Genomic DNA, 21,411 nt, shown 5'->3' with positions numbered 1-21,411 from the left:
ATGATATATGGGAAAATTTTAAATTATTGTATGGAGTTAGAATTAACGACATTTTATAAATTGATGTTATTTTTAATATATGATTGGTGAAATCGTTTTATTTATGTTTTAATGTTCCTTCCGACAATATACTCTCTTATCAGAAGATCTGGTTAGTGGTAAAACTAACAACTACAGGACTATAATTCGTGAGGTTACAACTCAAAATATATCATATATGTGGGTCTCTATATAAATAGACTAAATAGTGAATTTCGAGATATTACAAAATACCAAAATACCATCCTATATCCTACTTCCTACTAATATTATAAATGCGAAAGTTTGTAAGGATGTGTGTGTGTGTTTGTTGCTCTTTCACGCACTACTGAACCGATTGCAATGTGATTTCGTACGTAAATAGCTGGACAACTGGATTTAACCAACTGAAATTTAATAACCACCACAAATTGAAATTTAATATATGGTAAATTCCTTGAAAAAAAACATCAATTTATAGTAATATTATAAAGCTAGAGTTTTTTTTTTTTGTTTGAACGCACTAATCTCAGAAACTACTGGTCCGATTTGAAATATTCTTTCAGTATTAGATAGCCCATTTATTGAGGAAGGCTATATATGTACCACGGGCGAAGCCGGGGCGGACCGCTAGTAAAATATAAAATTAGGCATATGTCTATGGGATATTTTTATTTCGGGCCAACACGGTCGAAGCCAGTGCAAACAGCTAGAACGGGGAAGCACACACAAATACACGTTTAAGTAGACCTTAGAAAATAATTTCAAAATAATGACACAATATATTATTTCACACGGATCCATGTGAAGTGATGTTCTGCTGCTTTAACCCCCTTTTGCCAGTCTAGCCTATAATATACCACCTTAAAGCTAATTATTCTGTGACCTATGACTGACCGATATTTTATTGTATCTATTCACTGGAGATCTATGGGTCCGTCACAATAAAATTAATTACTGTAAATGCCGTTCCATCGAGTCGTGACGTGTGATTTGTAATACCGATTATTTCATATCGCTAATGATTTGTTAATTTTTTGCTATTGAAAACTTTCTCCTAGGCATCTATTGCGCCTTACGTAAGCCTTAGTCTCGTGATGTGACAAATATATGAAATATAGCGTCGACTTTTAACGTCGTTCTTTGTAGAACGTAATTTTTAATATCATAAGGTTTTGCATTGTCCGAAAATGCTGTGTCTGAAATAACTCCATACCAATTTATTTAATATCTACTAAGTACTTTACTATTTCTGCCATATTATTTAAAAAATGAATAGTACATTTATAAAATACATTGAATGCGGTATGCGCGCATACCTGTTTATGTATGGGAGTCGCACACGCTTCGGCACGAATTGGGCCAGCTCGAACCGGGGAAGTACTACACCTCCACAGAAGACCGGCGTGAAATCGGCAATCCTTTCTTAAACTCTTTCCAATTTAAAGTCGGCGATCTATTTGTAGAGGTCTGTCGACCTTACGCTTCTTCAAATCTTCATTCATTAAACCTAACTACGGCTATAATATCTTAAACGGCACATTGTATTTGATATATTTCCTGTTTACAAATAGTATTGCTATATTCTATGCATAATATAGAAAATTTTGAAATACTCATTGGAGTATTCAAGATTACTATCAACTAAAATATACTAAAGATACCGAAATACCTAATAAAACTTTAAACCTAATGAAATAAATTATCAACTATACTGATATAACCATTAAATAACGTAAGAGTCGACTAAAAACCTACAAAAACATAAACCCATTAAGATGTCTCGAACAAGTCTCAATTCAGCACGTAGCGCAGTAAATTGTCGATGCATTCGTCTCATTATAGATCAGCATAATCCGAGATTGTATAACGAATTTTCCAATCACAGAGCATTGTCGTGGCAAGGGGCTATTCACAATGTAGCTATGTTACGATAGAAAATATCAGCAGTGTATCTGCAATCTGTTGTAATGGTAAACTAGGCATTAACAATCTTTGTGTTTTGCAATTGAAGTTTATTATAATATGTAATAACATTTTTAAATAATTATTTTTAAGAAAATATGGGTGATCCTTTCTCCATTGAATGCGCTGAAAGCCTGTTTCCTCATTGGTTTATTGATCATAAAGCAATGATTTTTATAACTCTTGCTATGCCCCAAAGTTTTTCTTTTTACTCATGTTACGCGTCACTCAAAATATGCTTGGTTTGCAAGTTTGATAACTATAAATGAAAATAGATAAAATTATATTTGATTTATAAATTATCTTCTAAAATTAGTCAAACAGTAGAGTCAACAGCACATTAGACGTAATAGGCCCAAAATATGACCTTTTGCTTAGGCTTCTAAGACGGCATCTGCTCTTATCTTTATCGAACGTGAGCGCAGTAATAATTTCTTCAAACACCTAACTTTGAAAAATGTAGTAAAGCAAAAATCTTATGTCAATAATTATAAAATAAATGTACTGACACCATTGCAATTAAAAACACTATAGATAAGTATTATAAAATTGGTACAACAATAAGCATTTACCCTAGTATTGTAATTGAAGTAAAAAATGACGGGCTTCCCGCAAGATGGCGGTTGCATCATAATGTCATAATGACAATGATTACTTGTACGCGATCCGTGTCAGTTGAGAATTCGGCGTCTAGTGATGGTACCATTTATCGATATTACTATAATTGAAAAATATGCGTTTTTTGCTACTCCAAAATTTAACGAACGAACGAATTTAACGAACGTTATATACCTACAGAAATAACATTTTTCAATATCTTCTATATGCGATGGAATTATTATGCTAATATTTAAACATTAATGCATTTTTGCCTTCCCTACTACTGACAGACATACAATTATTATAATTTTACAGCATTAATAATTGCATTGCGAAAATTGCTAAACTGATTTTAATGAATTAGCATGTATTGTATGACGATAGATTAGGTCTCGCTGTTAAAAATAACACTTAAAACAGATGACGGAAATTGATATAAGTAACAGCTGTCGAGATTTGATGCAAGAGTGCGGAGTTAAAATAAATAGAAACAAATAAAATAAATTAAAACTCAAGTGAAACTCAAGTGAAAAATCACAATTTGCATTTCAGCAGTAGCAAATAAACACACAATTTTGTAATTTAATTATGAAAGTGTGGGGCTTAAATTTTTATTTATAATTATTTAAATAAAGCGACATAAAAATAATTGCGTTTTTCCAAGGAAGGTCGGCTTACGTCATAACCCTTATGAGAACTGTGCTCATTAACACCATTGTCCTTCAACCTCTGACCATTTCACCCAAGACACGAATAAAATTCTTCTCATTACACCAGCTTGCAAAATATTTAAAGTACAACTCTTGAATAAAATAGTGTTGACATATAAAAATATTTCAATTATAAAATGTCGCTAAATATTTTGTAATAAAATTATGTACATCATCAACAGCATTTCAAGTGATAGCAATCGCTAAAGCTTGAAGAGTTAGGTACACCGTATAAAATTTGTATGTATTTGCTAAAAATATTTGAATAACATTTATACATTATTTCGACATACAGACCGCATGATGCGTTACTCTTCCTTGATACCGAAAACCCGTATGGTTTTAATATTATTTCTAATTTCAATCTTTATATTCGATTATTTTTAGGAAGTTTTGAGATTTATTTACTCTAATTTGCTGAGCTAGGGGTTCGCGTAATGGTTAGAGTTCACCACCGCCCTTGAACATTCGCAGAGGAAGAGCCTCCGCGAATGCGCATTTAAGGGGAAAGGGATAAGGAAGAGATTGACTACTGGAAAGCTCAAACATATATCGACAAACAACAACAATCAAGTACATCACTACAAAATTCCCACTGGAGTATGTATTCGCAAAATAATTATAAAGTATTTTATATGAACGAAACCAGAACATTTCTCTTCAGTTTACTTATTTACACACCTAAGCACGCGTGTAATAGATTTGTGCCGAGATAAGCATACGATGCTTATCCGGCGGGTTTGCTCGCATTGTCTGTATGGGAAACATCGTGTGTCATGCATTTTGTGCTAGATTTGTTGGAAATATTTCGATGCGCTAAAGTATATATATCGTTTCCTTGTAGGTCAAAATTTTGGAATTCTTATGACCTAAGCGTGTGACAGTTTAAATATGTTATTGTAATAATTTAGGATTAAAATGTTATGATTGCTTTTTTTTTAATATTACGCTGCTTTATAAGCATCTTTTATTACATTTTTTATTCTTTTATTATTAAGCGCTTGATAGATTTTGATCAGCTTATTGATGTAGGGACTATGCGTAGCAATACTGGCTTACTATATTTACCAACCAAATTAAATCTTGTTAGATAATACAAACAGGTATTATGGTGATCACGATAATTAAACACTGCGGAAAATTAAAATGGATATTAATTTTTATTGAGACTCTTTTGTGTTCGTAACATTTTACTGGATGTACCGATTTTGATGATTCTGCTTTTGTTTTAATTTACTGACTCCCATGTAGTCCCATTCACATTTGATTTAGTTCCGACAATTTGAAGGCAGTATTCTTCTTCTTCTTCTTTACGTCGAAATCCTCACTGCTGAGGGTCGTGATCATTGTGGAGCCGTGTTTTCCTTACTATTTCGCGCCATTTGTCCCGATCTTCTGCTATGTGGATTGCGTCTGATATGTTGATTAATGCAGATGATTTGACTTGGTCCGTCCAACGCATTGGACTGCGACCTCGGGGCCTTTTCCCTTCTAACCTGCCAGTGATGAGGGCTTTCTCAAGATTATCTCCCCTCTTTCTTGCAATGTGACCGAAGAATTCCAAGATTCGTCGCAAGCAGGTGGAGGACAGTCTTTTGGTAATGCCCAGTTCCTTTAATATCGACTTATTTGTTCTACGTGCCGTCCAAGGAATGCGAAGCATGCGTCGCCAACACCACATTTCAAAAGCGTCTATTCGAGAACAGTCTGCCTTGCGCAATGTCCAGGTTTCAGAGCCCTATAGAAAGATGGAGAAAATTAACGATATAACTAGTTTACGTTTGGTTACTATAGAAATGTTTCTATCAGCCCACACCCTATGCAGTCGAGACATTGCGTTTTTGGCCATTCCTATTCTTCGTCGAATATCTGCTTCACAAGAGCCGTTGTTAGTTATAAGAGAGCCAAGGTAGACGAAACTATCGACGGTGTCTAAGCTAGTCGTATCCGTGGCATCCATCTTATTTGTGCGGTCGATGATCATTAATTTTGTCTTGGCTTTGTTGATAGTGAGACCCAATTCTTTGCTAATATTTTCTAATCTGTCTAGAAATGAAGCCATTTCGAGTTTGTCATTTGCTATGAGAGTGGTATCATCAGCATAGCGCAGATTAGTAATTTTAATGCCGCCAATATTAACTCCACCATCCCAGTTTTCGCAAGCTCTTCTCATTATGTATTCGCCGTATATGTTAAATAAAATAGGTGAAAGAATGCACCCCTGCCTCACTCCCTTTTGGAATTTAAATGGATTGTATAAAGTATTGTCAACTCTTACAACACCCTGGCTATTGCAATATAGTGATTGAAGTAGGCAAATTAAGTGCCGGGGCACACCAAGTTCCGCTAGCACCTTCCAGAGACAGCTCCAGTCAACACAATCGAAAGCTTTGCTGTAGTCAATAAAGCACAAAACTAGTGGGATTATTATAAGCATTAAAAAGTGAAGTCCCGTGTCTCCTACTGGGGTATGGGGCAGATGATATACATCTGTTTCACTGATCGATTTTCTTTATGGACAAGTAGGTGATCAGCCTTCTCTGTTCTGCCAGACCGAAACATATTTTTTTTTTATTGTCTCCACCGGGAATCGAGCCCAGGACCTACGGTCCTACGCTCACGCGTTTACCTCTGTACCAAGGAGGCGGATTATAAACATTAAATAATATCTAATTGAATAAACGCCGCCTTCATATTTTGAAGATTACTTAAAACCTATCTGAGGTACCTAGGGTTAACGTATCATTATATGGTATATCATTAATTCAGCTTTATCTCAACATGACCGAGTCGCAGTGGGCGAGTGATGTTCCTAATGACTTGATTCGTAGAATTTGAAGCAGACTTATAATCTCTTTAGAATCCTCTGTATAATCTTGCTAATATGTAATAAAATTATTTATGATGACGTGGATAAATTTCGAAACGAAAACATAAATAGGTAGATAAATATCGCAAGTTTGGGCCCATCTATACCCTAACCGAAAGATAAAGTAATTATAAAAGATTAAAATCTAAATCATCGACTTGAAATAAATGTCAACTGTGATCGGATATCAATAGACAGATTTGATAAAATATTTAAGAGCCATTATCGAATGAGTGAGTTTAGAGAAAGAGTGAATTTTTAGCTAGTCATTCCGTAACAAACTCAATACGTTTTTAAAAACATTCGCGGGGAAAAAGCGCTTCTATTAGCTTCCTACTATTTTGGAATCAAAATCCAGCGATGCAGTTGTAGCACTGACCTCAGTGCTTAGAGGAACAAAGCTTATAAAACATAGTACTGCAAGTTGCAACCGACACATGAATATTTATGTTTATTACCCGCTTTTTCGGATAGTTGTCAAATGACTAGACGAGCCGACTGCCTAACACTTCGATACTAACCCGGATAAAAAATTTTTACTTTCCATGGGAGGCAAAGGCTACTATAATATAATATTTATCAGGGAGAAGCCAGAGCGGACCGCTAGTATATATACGCACATAATTATAAAATAATATTATAAAGTTATTCCAATAAACCGACAAAAAATCCACCAAATGCACTAATTTAATCCCACTAATTGGCCCCAATTGTTCAACCTGAGAAAATAACTCAAAAATATTTATGAATGAAGCGCTGCAACATTGCGCAACCGTCCGACCACCCTTTGCATTACCACGCTACTTGAAATATTTCATAATAGCGAACTTTCTTACTTGCATCACACCTACGTGAAGCTCAGTTTTAGGATCCGCGATCAAACGATAGGCTTTACGTGATACCTAATTGAATCTGACAAATTAGAACTTTCATATCCAAATTCGTTACCGGATATGTTCTGTGCTTCAATCACACGTTCTATCTTTGTGGATGGCTCGTTATGACCTAACTGACAAATAATATATAATTTAGTTTCTATTTATTGTGACAGCGAACACTGAGCATCGTGAAGAAATTGTTCGTGAACTTTGGAGATATTTGATTAAGTACATTCTAAAACGATATCGAATAAATTTGTACGAAATAAGAAATTAGATGCCATCTTAACAGAAGTCGTTAAAACGCGTGGTATTAACGTTATTGTTTTTTTTTTTCGTTATTTTTGTACACTTAACATATACGAGTATATAAAGCAAATAATAGAATCACGATTTAGAATACAAGATGCCAAGTTGCGGTTAAAAAATACTGACATAGGCGGTTTGCGATCTAATGTTAGTTTTAAAAGTAGTTAAATTTTAGTTTTAAATAAAAAAAATATCAATTTTGTATTAAAAAAATTTAAATATGTCACGCAATATTTATTGTATTACATAGAAGCTATATAGCTTTTTAAGAATAGCTGTTATAGCTTTTATATTCAATTTACCTGATATTAGCTTATTATATTATAATGCCCGGATATATTGTGCATCTATGTATAAAAACTTCTTACGAAAACTTCTCCACTCTGTACCTACGTAAATATATTGGTCATATTTAAAAAGCACTGCAAGCTAAAGTCTTCCTGAATCATCGTTATCTAATAATATTGAAGACTAGAGGTTTATTATTGTTATGAAAGAACCGCGAAGAGCTGTCATCATTGTGGTTTTTGATTATAGGATTATACATTTTGTAAGAAAACCTTCAAGAAGAAAACAAAGGTTTGTTTTATGAAATTATGGAGGAATGAGCACTAAGATATTGGATGCGGTTATCACTGGGGCATCAGGTCTGTATGTATGTTTTTGTAGGTTAATAATATGGCTTTCGACTTCAACTAGTATTTACTAGGTCCTTTCTTTAATAAGATATATATTTACCGAAACGAAATAATATATTTATACTAAAAATAATGCTGTAAAATTAAACCGGCAAACCAGTTAATGACAAGGATAACGATCATTAAAAATCGTTTTTCAAAATGAGAATAATGAATGAATGTTTGACTCTGAGTTTGAAAATCTATTTAAATTCTTAGCATCATCAAGTCCTTGAGGCATGCCGAATCGTACGACTGACATATCTTCCATTTGCAATATCAGCGAGGAGCGTTCTTTAAAAATTCGTATAGCAAATTGGATTAGGAAATTTCAAGATGTGCGTGTCGAATGCAGACAGCCGCTGATTGGCTCCAAGCTGACCTTCGCGAGGTGCTCATTACTCGACAATTGTATCGAAACACAATGTATGCAATTTCTTTAATTGATAATCACTATAATGTCGTTCCATTATCTCTTTACGAAATTGTTATTAATTTTCTATATGATTTATGTACGCAATTGTTCTTAACCGAAGTTCCCAAATACAAATAGGTTCTCGATTCGACTGTGTTTTCTGACTCGATAACTCAATAGATTTTCATCCGATTGATGTGATTCTTTTTGTGTTTGATGGAACATTGTTGTCATTTAGTGCCGTTTTAGAATTTGGAGTGGCACCTCCCTCCCCGGCGAGGTGGGTGGCATTTTTGTAGAAATTAATTATATTTATTTGAATTTGTTTGATAATTCATCCTTAAAATAATGTTTTTTTACGTTTTTCTTTAGGGTTCTATTCCTATTTATATATTTAAATATGTACAATCCGCAAAACCTTTCACAAAAACGAATTTTCATTGCAAAGCAGTACCTAGTTTGTTTTAAAATAACAATAAATAGATTTATTAAAATTTGTAACTAATTATTTGGTCCGTGTAAATTAATTGTCAATAATATCTTTATAAATGAAGTGTTGCAGATGAGAAGCTGTTTAAAGACAAAATTTTTAAGTAAATTGCTTAAAATTGCTTATTTCTAATTAATTTGCGATTACATAATTCGCACGTAAACGTACATTACTCTAACACGTGTTGCACATGCTTTAATTATTTACTTTCTTCGGTCCCATTGTTAACTGAAACCTATAAACCTCCTATCTCGACATCCAAATAGACCAAGAGTCGGTTAAAAAAATAAATTATCTATAAATAGTGTGTTAAATCTGTTAAGAATTCACAAAAAAGAACTATTGCTTATGCCGGTCCGTTGGGTTCTGGTTGTCCCAAGAAAATATGGAATAACTATTATCACAGATAACCAGCGAATCACTACTACTGGAATACATTACTAGCTTCCCGTCCGCGTGGGAATAAGATGTTTTCCCGCGTTTAAAAGTAGCTTAGCCTAACTATCACCAGTCACAAAATCTATGTTATAAAACCACTTAGCTAAATCGTGAAAGAAACAAACAAACAAAAACACACTTTTGCATTTATAATATTAGTAAAGATATGTTGTGTTCTGCTTTAATATGCTATACATTGGTCTGCTCAACAGTTATTAGTAAAGTTGGTAAACGAGTTCGCCTTTATTAAGTAATTTCATAAGACAAAGTTAATTGACTATTCTATGATTTCAAATATAACTAATCATTCTTTTGGAACAAACACACATCAACCTAAATACTAAGACTAACCAGCATATCAACCATTAAGTCATAAAAAAATATGTAAATGAAACGATAAACTAGCTCTCAGACTATACAATTAGCATGTAACACTGAAACACGGTAACATCCGGCCTTTATCCTGAACAAACTGGGTCGAATACGATGTGAGAATATTCAATATACATATATCAGCTTTTTTCCTAAAATTTATGCGCTATTTCTAAATAAAACAGCTTACAGTATCTAGAGAGTTCCATTTTTCACTTTAATAAAGATTCCTATTTGTATGCTACAATACTATACACACATTCTTACACACATTCTTGTTTTTATTGTTCGAAAATGCTCAGAAATGTACATTATTCCTGAATGAAGGGCTTATGTAGCCAAGCATCCAGGATTTTTTTGAAATAATTAAATTATGTGTTGAAGGTATGTGATTAAAAAACATCTTTATGTAATTATATATATTAAAACAAAAATAACATTTACTTAATAATTCAAAAGACTAAGAATATTAATTCAATAAAATCTTTAGGAAATCAATCTGAAACCTATATCGATTCCTTAAATCATCTCATCTTCAATAAAATAACTCCAAATTGGCCTAATCGAGTACCCTTTTATCAATAGCTTTAAGAACGCTATTAAACGAATAAAAAACATAAAAAATATGCGTCAACCCATCGGCTACAGCGAACAATTTGAACAATCGTTCTCAGTACTCTATAATTAAGCTTATTAAATTAATAGACAATAATAAGTTCTTCACGACCATAGTTTAAAAACGTTATTAAATTTACAAAATCTATTATATACAATTTCAAAATAGATATAAAGTTTATTCAGCTATTAACAATAGAGGTCGCTGGCTTTCAATAATATTATTGCTTGCATTTGCACTCACTTAACGTGTTACGGTTAAATCTGACAATTTATCAATATGTATTTTATCCAGCTTTATTGTTTTTGTTAAGAAATTTATATTTTAACAGAAAAGTGAGTAAGCGTGTAAGAATTGAAGTTTTCTTGAAATGATCTGTACAGGCGTTGTTGTTTCTGGATAATGATATGATCTGATGCAATTAGTAATAGTAATAAACTAAGAATTTATTTAAATTATCACTAAGGATCGGTTCATTAAATTCATGTTTACAAACTTAACCATTGACATACGGCTGAAGATTATCATAGCCAGAAAGAAAAAATGAATTTTGTGTAATGTTGTGTTGGTAAAATCAATCAGTTAAAACGAAATCTTTCCTAGAACACCGACATCGGTAATATGTAGTGCATTATATATTCAATTGGATAAATATATTCAACTCAAGGTTAAATATATTTCGCTAATAATTCAAATTATAGCAAGCATCATCACGCATTATTTTAAGTGTCACGAGTAGTTTTATTTTCCATAACTAATATAATAGGATATTTCAAAACCATCTGTGAGAATCAAAAGATGAATTTGATTACAATTATTATTTAAAAACAGGAGCCAGGGCTGTCACCGCACAATAATTGAAACCTTAGCAATTTGTGAAGGCTGTCGAAAACTTCAGAGGGACTTTTTTTTATTCCATGATGTCGTCAACTGCCGTTTCGTTAGTCGCCCTGACTGCTCTGCATATGGGTGTCGATAAATATTAATTAAAGAGAGAGAGAGAGGGATTTGTTAAAGAGACCATGCCTTGTCCTTTTTTTTTATAGTGGGAAAATCTTGCATAGATACCCACGGCCCCTTGGGGATGGAGCCGTGGGTTATGTCGGATTCTTACCGACCAAAACCCCACTGTGTTCTGTCGAGCCACTTGAGTGAGGGGGCCACGGGAGCTGGTTAAAATTCATCCACGACACCATGCCTTGTCCTGATATTATGCGCAGTTGCAGTTGTAGAATGGTTTGCACAAATTGAGAATCTGACGTACAAGTATAAAGTTAATACTAGGCAAGACTTCTCTGGTCGGCTTACAGTCAAATGAGTTTCATTGGATAACCTCGAATATTTATCCGATTCTTTAATTTTTTATAATCTCGTTTCAATATAGAAGACATGGAGCTGTACATATAAGCAAGTTCACCAAAATCATAGCAGTAGTTTTAGTAATCGATAACCTCTCTCAAATATGATACTGTATGATACTGTAATGTAGTAAGCTTTAATTTGTGCAACGCAAAATTCCAAGAAAAATTTAAAGAGGCAAATTATTCAAGTTAGCTGCGACATATAAATAAATAAATCTAGGAAATATTGTAACATGTTATTCACAAAGGAATCAATCATGCTTTTATACAAAATAACAGCACATTAGGGCTATTCTAAATGTGCGAACCATCTTGCGGCGTTTTGTAATACTGTCCGAATGATTTAGTCGATATCTATAGGCTCAGTTTTCCTCATAGCAGTTTCTTAATAATCTATTATGTATAGGAAAGCTAATTTACATTTAAAACAGACTCATTTTAAACTAAACCAATTCTAGTGTAGATTAGTTTTGTATTACATTACCTGCTTTTCAGGATCTCAATTTAAATAATAGTTGACACATGTCGTTGAACTTTTGATTCTTCGACATTCGACTTCGTTGGTTCCTCAGTGGTGCAGTGCGCAGATAAATTGAAAAAAAGGATCAATTTCTCGTGGGCCCCGACATTTCACTATTAATCTGAGCTCTTAACCACTGAACCATCACTGCTATAATCACAATATCAAACAATATTTAAAACCGCCATTAAAATTGACATCAATTAAATCTAAACGCACCAAAAAACATGTAACTTTGGAAGTTTTATCATTATCAGATTACATTATATAAATTGTCGTTATTATGACTTATCGCTGTGAACCATTGTATGTTTGTATGTTGGCAAGGCTGGAACAAAGGTTAAAGTGGTTATTGTTGTACCAAGATTAGCCATTTTTTTCAAACCCATTCAATACAATAAGTATTTAGACGTGTTTTAATTGTTAGTGTTGTTACTCCTATATGAAGATAAGTAAGAATGTTTTTATTCATAAAAATTGTACCAACCCACACACACATATGCATATTGCATCTAAATAATACACAAAAAACACACACAGACAGATTAAGAGTTAAGAGTTAGAAAATGACATTAGAAGAGAAAATTTTGCAATTTAATTCTGTACTTATTATTACGCATCTCTTTAAATATGATAGTGTTATGTATAAGAATGAAAAAGCTGAAGCGTTTGTTTGTTTGAACGTGCTAATCGCAAATTATTTTTGTCTATAATAGTCCTTGATATAACATCATTCACGACATGGGTGAAACCAAGTTCGTCCACGGGAGAAATCGGGAGGAACGTTATTTATTTCTCCTATTAAATTATCGCCGGTAATTGTCATTCTTTTATTCTTGTTTAGTTTTATTTTATAATACAGCATAAGCTCAAAATGCATTTCGCTTTTAAACTATTTCCCCGCGGTTGCCTGGCAGAGAACAATGCATAGTAATAAGGCCGCCACTTGCACTGCATAATCCTAATGTACAGTATCTTAATGTTTACTCTTATTTTCATTTTAGTTCATGTAAAGTGGAATAAATTCGACCGCCTTCTTGTTACAGTGGTTAATGCAAGAACTTAGAACGGTCCTGGGTTCGATTCCCGGTGGGGATGCAAAAAAAATCGTCTCGGTCTGACAGGACACAAAAGGTTAATCACCTTGTCCATAAAGAAAATCGACCAGCGAAACACATGTATATCATCTGCCCCATATCCCAGTAGGAGACACGGAACTTATTTTTTTTAATTTTTAAAGCGAAATAAATAAATATAACATAAATAAGCTCCAGAAAACATATACTCCTATGTATGCAATACCGTTAAACTGTTCTGGCGAGAAAACGCAACACTCAGATAGTTACTTACGCATTTAAAATATTCATATGCACAATGACCACCGGTTTCATTGTAATTATTGCATATGACCATCGATACGACAATGATCGGACACAAAGCTCATCGCCGATTGCGGATCGCATTATCACCTAGTTACGTTCATTAAAATAGTTCGAATTATGAACTGTTGCGCAATTGAATAATGGAAAAATCGAGCCTTGACACAGCACCCTTACTTTCATTCCCCACTCGATGTGCGGCAGCGCCTCGCAGCCAGAGCCAGTGCTCATCCACAACTCACTCGGTCTTCTTCATTCGCGGTGCAGTTTGTCCGCGAAAGGTGTGCTTTCAACCTGTTTTTTATATTAAATTCGTTTATCACTTACCGTACATGATTTTGTAGTTCATTGAATTGGGTTTGTTTTTCGTAAAATACAATACGTCTTTCGTAATTTTATAAATGTAAATTTTTGGGTAAATATTTTAATTAAACGTATAAATCATTTTAATTAGCATTATAACTAATGAAATACAGCTAATAAAGTGTGACAAAGATTTTAAGTATGGGCGAAGCAATTTTTAATTACGTATTGTTTGCGTAAGAGCTGTTCCCACACTGCGACAATATAATTTTTTTGAAACGACATTACGGACTAGGAACTGATATGTATTAAGATAGGTTATGTCATCTGTCTAATTTTTTCCAGGTTTTAAACAGTTTGAAAGTACGCGTTAGTGTTTGTGCAGTGATTTGTGTGTTTGTTTGGAAGATTCTATTGGGTGAGTGATTTTATAATTTTTTTTTAAAGTACATTTTCTTATTTTGAAGGTATATTTGAATGACAATGATAACGACATTTATATGTTCATTAAATACGTTAATCAAATTTTTATTAAATGATATAACAAATTTCCTACAGGAGAGGGAGAAGAAATTAAGAAATAAACAAATCATCAAGTAAATTTGAGCCGAGTCATTTAAGTTTCAGTCTTTTAATCTAATTTCTATTATGATATACGTTTTTAAATTTAATTAATGCATCTCAATATTTCATTATCACTCTCAAATTAAGATCGAGTAAATCACACGTAATGGATTGTCCAGCACGCGAAGGCTCGTTGAACTCTTTTCTACGTGTGCGAAGAATTCTGCTTGTTTTATTGCCTACATTACATGATTTCCTCAATATCACTGCTTACTATTCCTTTTACATCGAACTTTTACACTTTGTGAACGTAATATTAGCATTATTATATAACTTTATAACCTTTGACTTTTAGACGATTCGTGTCTTAGAATTTATTAAAAACCTAATCTTTGCTAGATTTCTAAATTTGTTCACTCTTACACATTTATAATATTTAGTAAATTGCATATTGCATATTCAATAGCTTGATCACAGTTTTGCGTTAATAAATCGTAGATAAACATATTATAATTATATAAATCCCATCCCAAATTCTTATTGTAATTATAAATTGGTAGTAAAGAAGATTTTATACCTGAATAACCAACGAAAGCAATTGTTTAAAACTAAATTAGTTTTCTTACAGAAATACAAAGAATACGACACATAAACAAACTCAATTATCAAAATAAATAAAGCGTAATCGAATGGCCCATTGTATAAAATTACCTTAACACACAGTTCCAGTACACATCTTTGTGATATTTAAGAGTGAATTAGGGACATTTCAAGCTGAGGCATCTCTCAAGGCCGCCGTCCATTCTCACAGGCCGTTTCACAAGCGATTCCCATGTGATATTGTTTTTATTCACACAATATTGCTAATTGCAATTTGGGCGAATGCAAACATAATATGAATTAGGTCAAGATTTGTATGGAAAAGTGGTATTTTGTCCACGTAGAAAACATGTGGGGTAGATGCATAATGCATATGTTTTACTAATTAATTTGCATGTGTTTTACTAATTAATTTTCTTATCGGACAAGTAGGTGATCAGCCTCCTATGTCCCGTCCGAGACATTTCTTATCAGCACCCACCGGGAATCGCACCCAGTACCTCTCGGTTCTACGCTCATCCGTTAACCACTGTACCAAGAAGGCTATCTCGAGTCAAGTGTTCTAGGTTATCTTGTTATTGAAACAGTCATTAAGCTGGTATTATCCAGTTATCCATTTAAGGATATGACCATTCCTTAAATGGATAACTGGGATTAAAAAGTGTCATATCACCCAAGTCAGGTCATTTCAGCAGCCCTGTCTGTATAACCAAATTTCATCAAATTCCGTTCAGCAGTTTCAACGTGACTGGCGGACAAACATTCAATCAAACAAATTTTTCACATTTATGATATTAGTGTGAAATGTGATATAGGTGATATTAAAAAATCAAAATCAATATGTTTTCAAATTATAATTAAATAAATAATGTGTGTTTATCACAGGAAATTTTAAATTAAAATACTCATTACATAAGTATCTAGAACATTTATAATTCAACCAAGTAAAATCAGGAAGCTAGAGTTCCATCCATCATCTAAGTCTCTTATTTTTTTCTGAATGGAAAACGTTTAAAAAACTAGACCATTAGGTCATATTTATCTACATTATATCTAACCTAATCCTCTTACATTATTGCAACGCATTGAAAGCTTTTTTCTAAAGTCAGATGTTTTTACTGTCATTTCTCATAATCTCATGGGATAATGAAGACAGACTGTGTCGCATAACTGAGTTAATATCGCACTAATTACTGACTATTTAACGATGGGATGTACTCGTGCTGAGTTGTGTTGACACTTATACAGATTAATTAATAATTATAGAACCTTACCTACTTTTTAATAAAAAAAATATTGGTTAATATTTTGCGTATCTTACCAGATATTGAAAGATGTTATTATCTAACATTATTTAAAACATGTGTTATTTAATATGAAATAAAAAATTTATAAAAAAATTACTGTTAAGGCAAAAAGTTGTGAAATTACAATTAAGTTATCAAAATATTATTTGTGTTACAAGATAACTGTTCCACATGTGAATCTTAATTATGCCAAAAATTAAGTTATGTACATGTATGCATAATTTATTACTTATTAGGAAATAATTGAGCAAAGAACTGTATTAAGTTTTTGTAGAGTTAAGAATAGAACTAAGCATAACTTATTAGTCTGGTTTAAATACCACTTATTATTTAAATATTGCATTTAATAAATAGGAAATCTATAGCTTTAAATACACTATAGTGTATCACAAGATGATATAACCTTCTTGGATATATTTCTTACATATTCATACGCAAATTAAAAATAAAATTGTATAAAGGAGTTTTCTCATAAGGTTAGTCGCAGACGCAGATATGCTAAGTATGAGGAAACTAATATCTTACTTTATAAATATATACCTGTTTACATAATGATAACCAATTTTTTTTTACTACAAGTTATGTTTTACTTTAGAGCTATTTTTTACCTACAAAAATTAACCCGGAGCATCAGAAAGATTCATAAATGTTTGTCTAAACTAAAGCTTTTTCAAATATTTATACATGTACAAATTTAGTAAGCTAATTTAAAATGTATTGCTGTAATGAATTAGTCAGGGGGGTTGACAAAATGAGTTTGATTTATATGTTATGTTTATTCTTTATTATTATAATATATGCTATGTTGAATACAAGCCCCCTGCTTTTATACCAGCTTTCCATCCGCGGCATCGCCCGCGTAGTCAAAGGAAAAATAGTCCGGGGTTTTCTTGGACTAGTCCACTTGGGATTTCCGGGTTAAGAACTGCCCTATGTCCTCCCTCAGGTCTTAAACCATATCTTTACCAAATTCCATCCAAATACGTTACGTGGTTTAGGTGTGAAGAAGAGACAACCAGACAGATAGAGTTGCATTCGCATTTACAATATTGGAAGGGATCATTTTAATGACATCCGTTAAATATTATACACAAGATAGTTACCTAAAAGGTAATAGTCACATGTAATAATGACGTAATGTGTAATTATTTTCCTTCCTGCTGTAAACCGGGAATACACGGTCAAAACTGCATGGACCCAGACCCTAAAGGTGAGTTCTGACTGTATTATGTAATATATAATATATACAAGTAAAGCTTGATTTTCTGTTAAAATGTAAATTTCAATAATGTTTTTTATAACTACAGAATTTCATGCCGGCTCTTCTCGGTGCTAAATGTTAAAAATGCTATGATTATTCGAAAGCGCTTCTATAATTGATTAAATAATTGTTTGAGTTTGAGATTAAATTAGAATACTACGTAGATTCATGGCATTTGTTATTTTATGAAATATTGGTAAATAATAAATTATTTACACTTATACGTACGTAGGAGTAATAATTATTTGATTTTTAATTACATTTTAAACAGATAGAAATTTGCGCAGTACAAAAAAAAATCAATTCGCGCATGTAGCATAATCTATACACATACATAATTTTATTTATTATATTTGCTTTGGTACATATATTTCATATATTTAAATTTATAGGTTACAAAAAATAACATATACAATCAAAATACAAAACTGTTTAAATATAATATAAAAAGACAAGTGTAAACACAGCTTTATTCAAACTTGATTTGCAAGTAACTAGATTTTTGTAACATTTTTGCACCTTAAGCAAGTCTCCCTATAATTGTATATAAATGAGTATAAATGATTTATTGTATTAATTGTCTTCTTAATTATTTGTTTTTCAACCGACTTCGAGCAACTTTCAACAGAACGTTATCAATTCGACTATATTTTTTGTTTGTTACTTCATAACATTTTACTGAGTGAACCGATTTTAATAATTCTTTTTTTTATTTGAAAGCTGGTGCCTGCCAAGTAATCTCAATTAAGTTTCTTCTAGTTCTTTTTAATGCTTATTTTTTCGTTAAAAACAATTATATGTCATAAGATTTCCAAAAATATGTCCTTAAAATGTATATTAAAAGCAAGTTGAATCAGAGTCCATTCAGTCTGATAGTTCACTATCTATATCTCAATGTCAACAAATACAACAATATTATCGACAATTATGCGTGATACAGGAAGAAATTTTTCATCAACCAAAATATGTTCTTATTTTGTTTTTTATTCACTTTCAAGTAAGTGTTACGCATAAACCGGTTACGTAGCGGCCTTGACGCCGAAATTAATAATAGTAAAAACAAAATACTTAAAAGGATTCATAAGGAAAAGTGATCCGAATTTATTTAACAACATAACGTTATTTTGTTATATATTATTGTTATGTATTTTTAAGAGTATATTTATTCGATATTCGTAATTAGTGACTGTTGATATTATTTTATTGTACATTCATCCAAATTAAAAAACCATTTTCTCTACTAATAAGTCTACATTGTTGATGAAATGAATAAAAAAAAACTACAACATTATAAAATTACTCGACGCTCGTCCCTGCTCCGCCCGGATGTCAAGATTCCTGTTTTATCCCAAGGGAGCGTTTCATCAGGATAAATTCTTACTTAATAAATCCTTTAGCCCAAGTCAGCTCATACTCTGTGTGTGTACCAAATTTCATCAAAATCCGTTCAGCAGTTTCAGCGTGATTGACGGACAAACATCCAAACAAACAAACTTACACATTTATAATATTAGTGTGATAAATTCAAAATCCAAATCACATATTTTTAATAAAAGTTGAAGTTACATTGCCATTCTAAATAAAATTGCATGAAAAATGCTTTTAAACATTCAAAATCACTTATTCAAACCTACATCGTTTAAATAACTAACTGATTACGATAAGGTCAATTATTTCTCACTTGCCAAATACATAAGATGTGACCATTGAATGTGCTAGGTGTTAATACTAGTCATTACGGTTGCCAATAAATATAGACTAATATATGTGATTGGCGTCGAACCGTAACAATATCTCGAATGGCATTAGCTACTGTCCAGTCGTCGCTTCATGTGTAATTCGGATGTGGGACAGGTTATAAGCGAATGCTCTAAAGCTATTTATATTAGAGTATTATATAGACTTCTATTTATACCCTAAGGTAGTTTGGTAAGTTTACACAAACACAAGCGTGTAAATGGGGTGTTTGGTTTGGCTTGTGCGAGCTTGCTAGAGTTTGAAGCCGACCCGAGCCGGTATCGGTTTTTGGACCCAGATCAGAGAAAGCAAAATACAAACTACTTATGTATTGTTATATATGTATATGTATTTTTATGTACAATGTAGGCACAATTAAAATAATTTACGTTCATTTTTCTACTTTTCTCAATTTAAAAATTGCTTAATTGATTTCAAAATTAATGTCATTACTACAAAATGATTTTTCCAAACAAAATTAGATAAAATAGATTTAAACATGAGTCAATTCACACTCAAAGTTATTAAATCGCAATCGCAGCCTCTTATGACTTAACCACATTATTATATATTTTGCAACAGAGGTGTACAGTGGGCATTATTCATCGACCTTTAGGGAAATTGACCATCTGGCCATAATCATTAGTCTTTGTACGTCATCTCACTTATTTGGCTTAGATTAGATGTTAGTAAAGTTGCATTAAGCACTATACAAAGTTATTTACACATTGAGGTGATGTGAATACGTAATGAATTCATATATAGGAATGGCACTTTATGGTCAGTGTTTTGTGCTTAAAAATAATGGTAAATTTGTGTTTTGTCATAACTATATAAAAGTTTTTTTTTTTAATAATTGTCCAAGTCTGAGGGCTTCGTGTATTATGTATTAATTATTATTGAAATCTCATCAGGCTAGCTAGCTCTTAGAGCGTAGAAAAAATATCTCAATTTATAACATTTGAAATACTTCAACCTAACAATATATTAAATAAAGAGTAAAGAAGTATTTAAAGAAACCCACAAGTGCCGTGAAATAAAAAGCAAAGCTGAGGCGAACAACTTTATAATGTGGGTTATTTAATAAATCCTAATTTCATTTTGAACATATGCAACCCAACAGTTTTTCGCAAAAAACGCAGCAAGATTTGCAAACAGAGTTTTAGGTCAAAACATCATTAGGCCGCTTATTTCGAACTAATGACGAAATAAAATTATAAAGTTTGTATATTAATGCGATGGTTCTGTGGCGATTTATGCGACAACTACAGTTGATTGCAAATTAATTGAAGTGTACGGTGCGCAAAAAAAATCAGCAAATTGAATATTTATGTTTATGAAGTGATTATTAGATTTAGATCGAAAGAGTGAGAAAGATGTATATGTTAGCTCATATGAATAACATAAGGAGAATCATCACTAATTAGTATAATCTAAATATTAACATGGATCCAAAAATAATTAATTTGCGACATGTGAAATGCATTTCTATTTTTGTTTCTCTGTGGGTTTACAACACATGTGTTAAATATAATTTGGAAATATACTTTGGAAACAACTTAAAATAGGTTATTCTGTACTCGTTTCGTTTCGTTTAAGTTACACTATGGGTATAAATCGGGTCAGTCGTTTAACGATCTTAAAAAACGAAGAGAACCCACTGACTAGCAAGTTATTCAATACACTACATACATAATTTCATATCGCAATTACAGCCATTACAGTTTCCATACATCGTAATACATTTCATCTCTCGCATAACTCATTACAGCGATAATTAAATGTTTCGATAGTATTAACAGTTTCCGTATCTCTAAGATTACTAACGAATTAGCATACGGACGTCGTTCGACACGCGCCGCCTCGCCTTGCGACACTTGCAGGAAGTTTGTGTTATCGCTGCTATTGCCAAATGTTGTTCAAATCCAAATCTTATTCTATTGTAAATATATCTATCGCTTCACAACTCAAGACCAGGGGTACGTCGCTACGGTAAAGGTAAAACGCGATCGCTTACATAAT

At 32.4% G+C, this 21,411-nt stretch overlaps 1 protein-coding gene across 1 annotated transcript in view; it reads left to right on the top strand.

Annotated features, from left to right (window-relative positions):
- The first annotated feature begins 13,812 nt into the window (after positions 1–13,812).
- Positions 13,813–21,411, top strand: part of LOC119828951 (mucin-17) — a 40,631-nt gene continuing 33,032 nt past the window's right edge. The window contains exons 1-2 of the mRNA XM_038351282.1: positions 13,813–13,898; positions 14,266–14,338. The gene's annotated coding sequence lies outside the window, so the exon portion shown is untranslated. The remainder of the gene's footprint in view (positions 13,899–14,265; positions 14,339–21,411) is intronic.

This window comes from Zerene cesonia, chromosome 9 (genome assembly GCF_012273895.1).
Source record: "Zerene cesonia ecotype Mississippi chromosome 9, Zerene_cesonia_1.1, whole genome shotgun sequence".
NCBI lineage: Eukaryota > Metazoa > Arthropoda > Insecta > Lepidoptera > Pieridae > Zerene > Zerene cesonia.
Note: the sequence above shows the minus strand (reverse complement) of the source record. Positions and strands in the feature narration are given on the sequence as shown.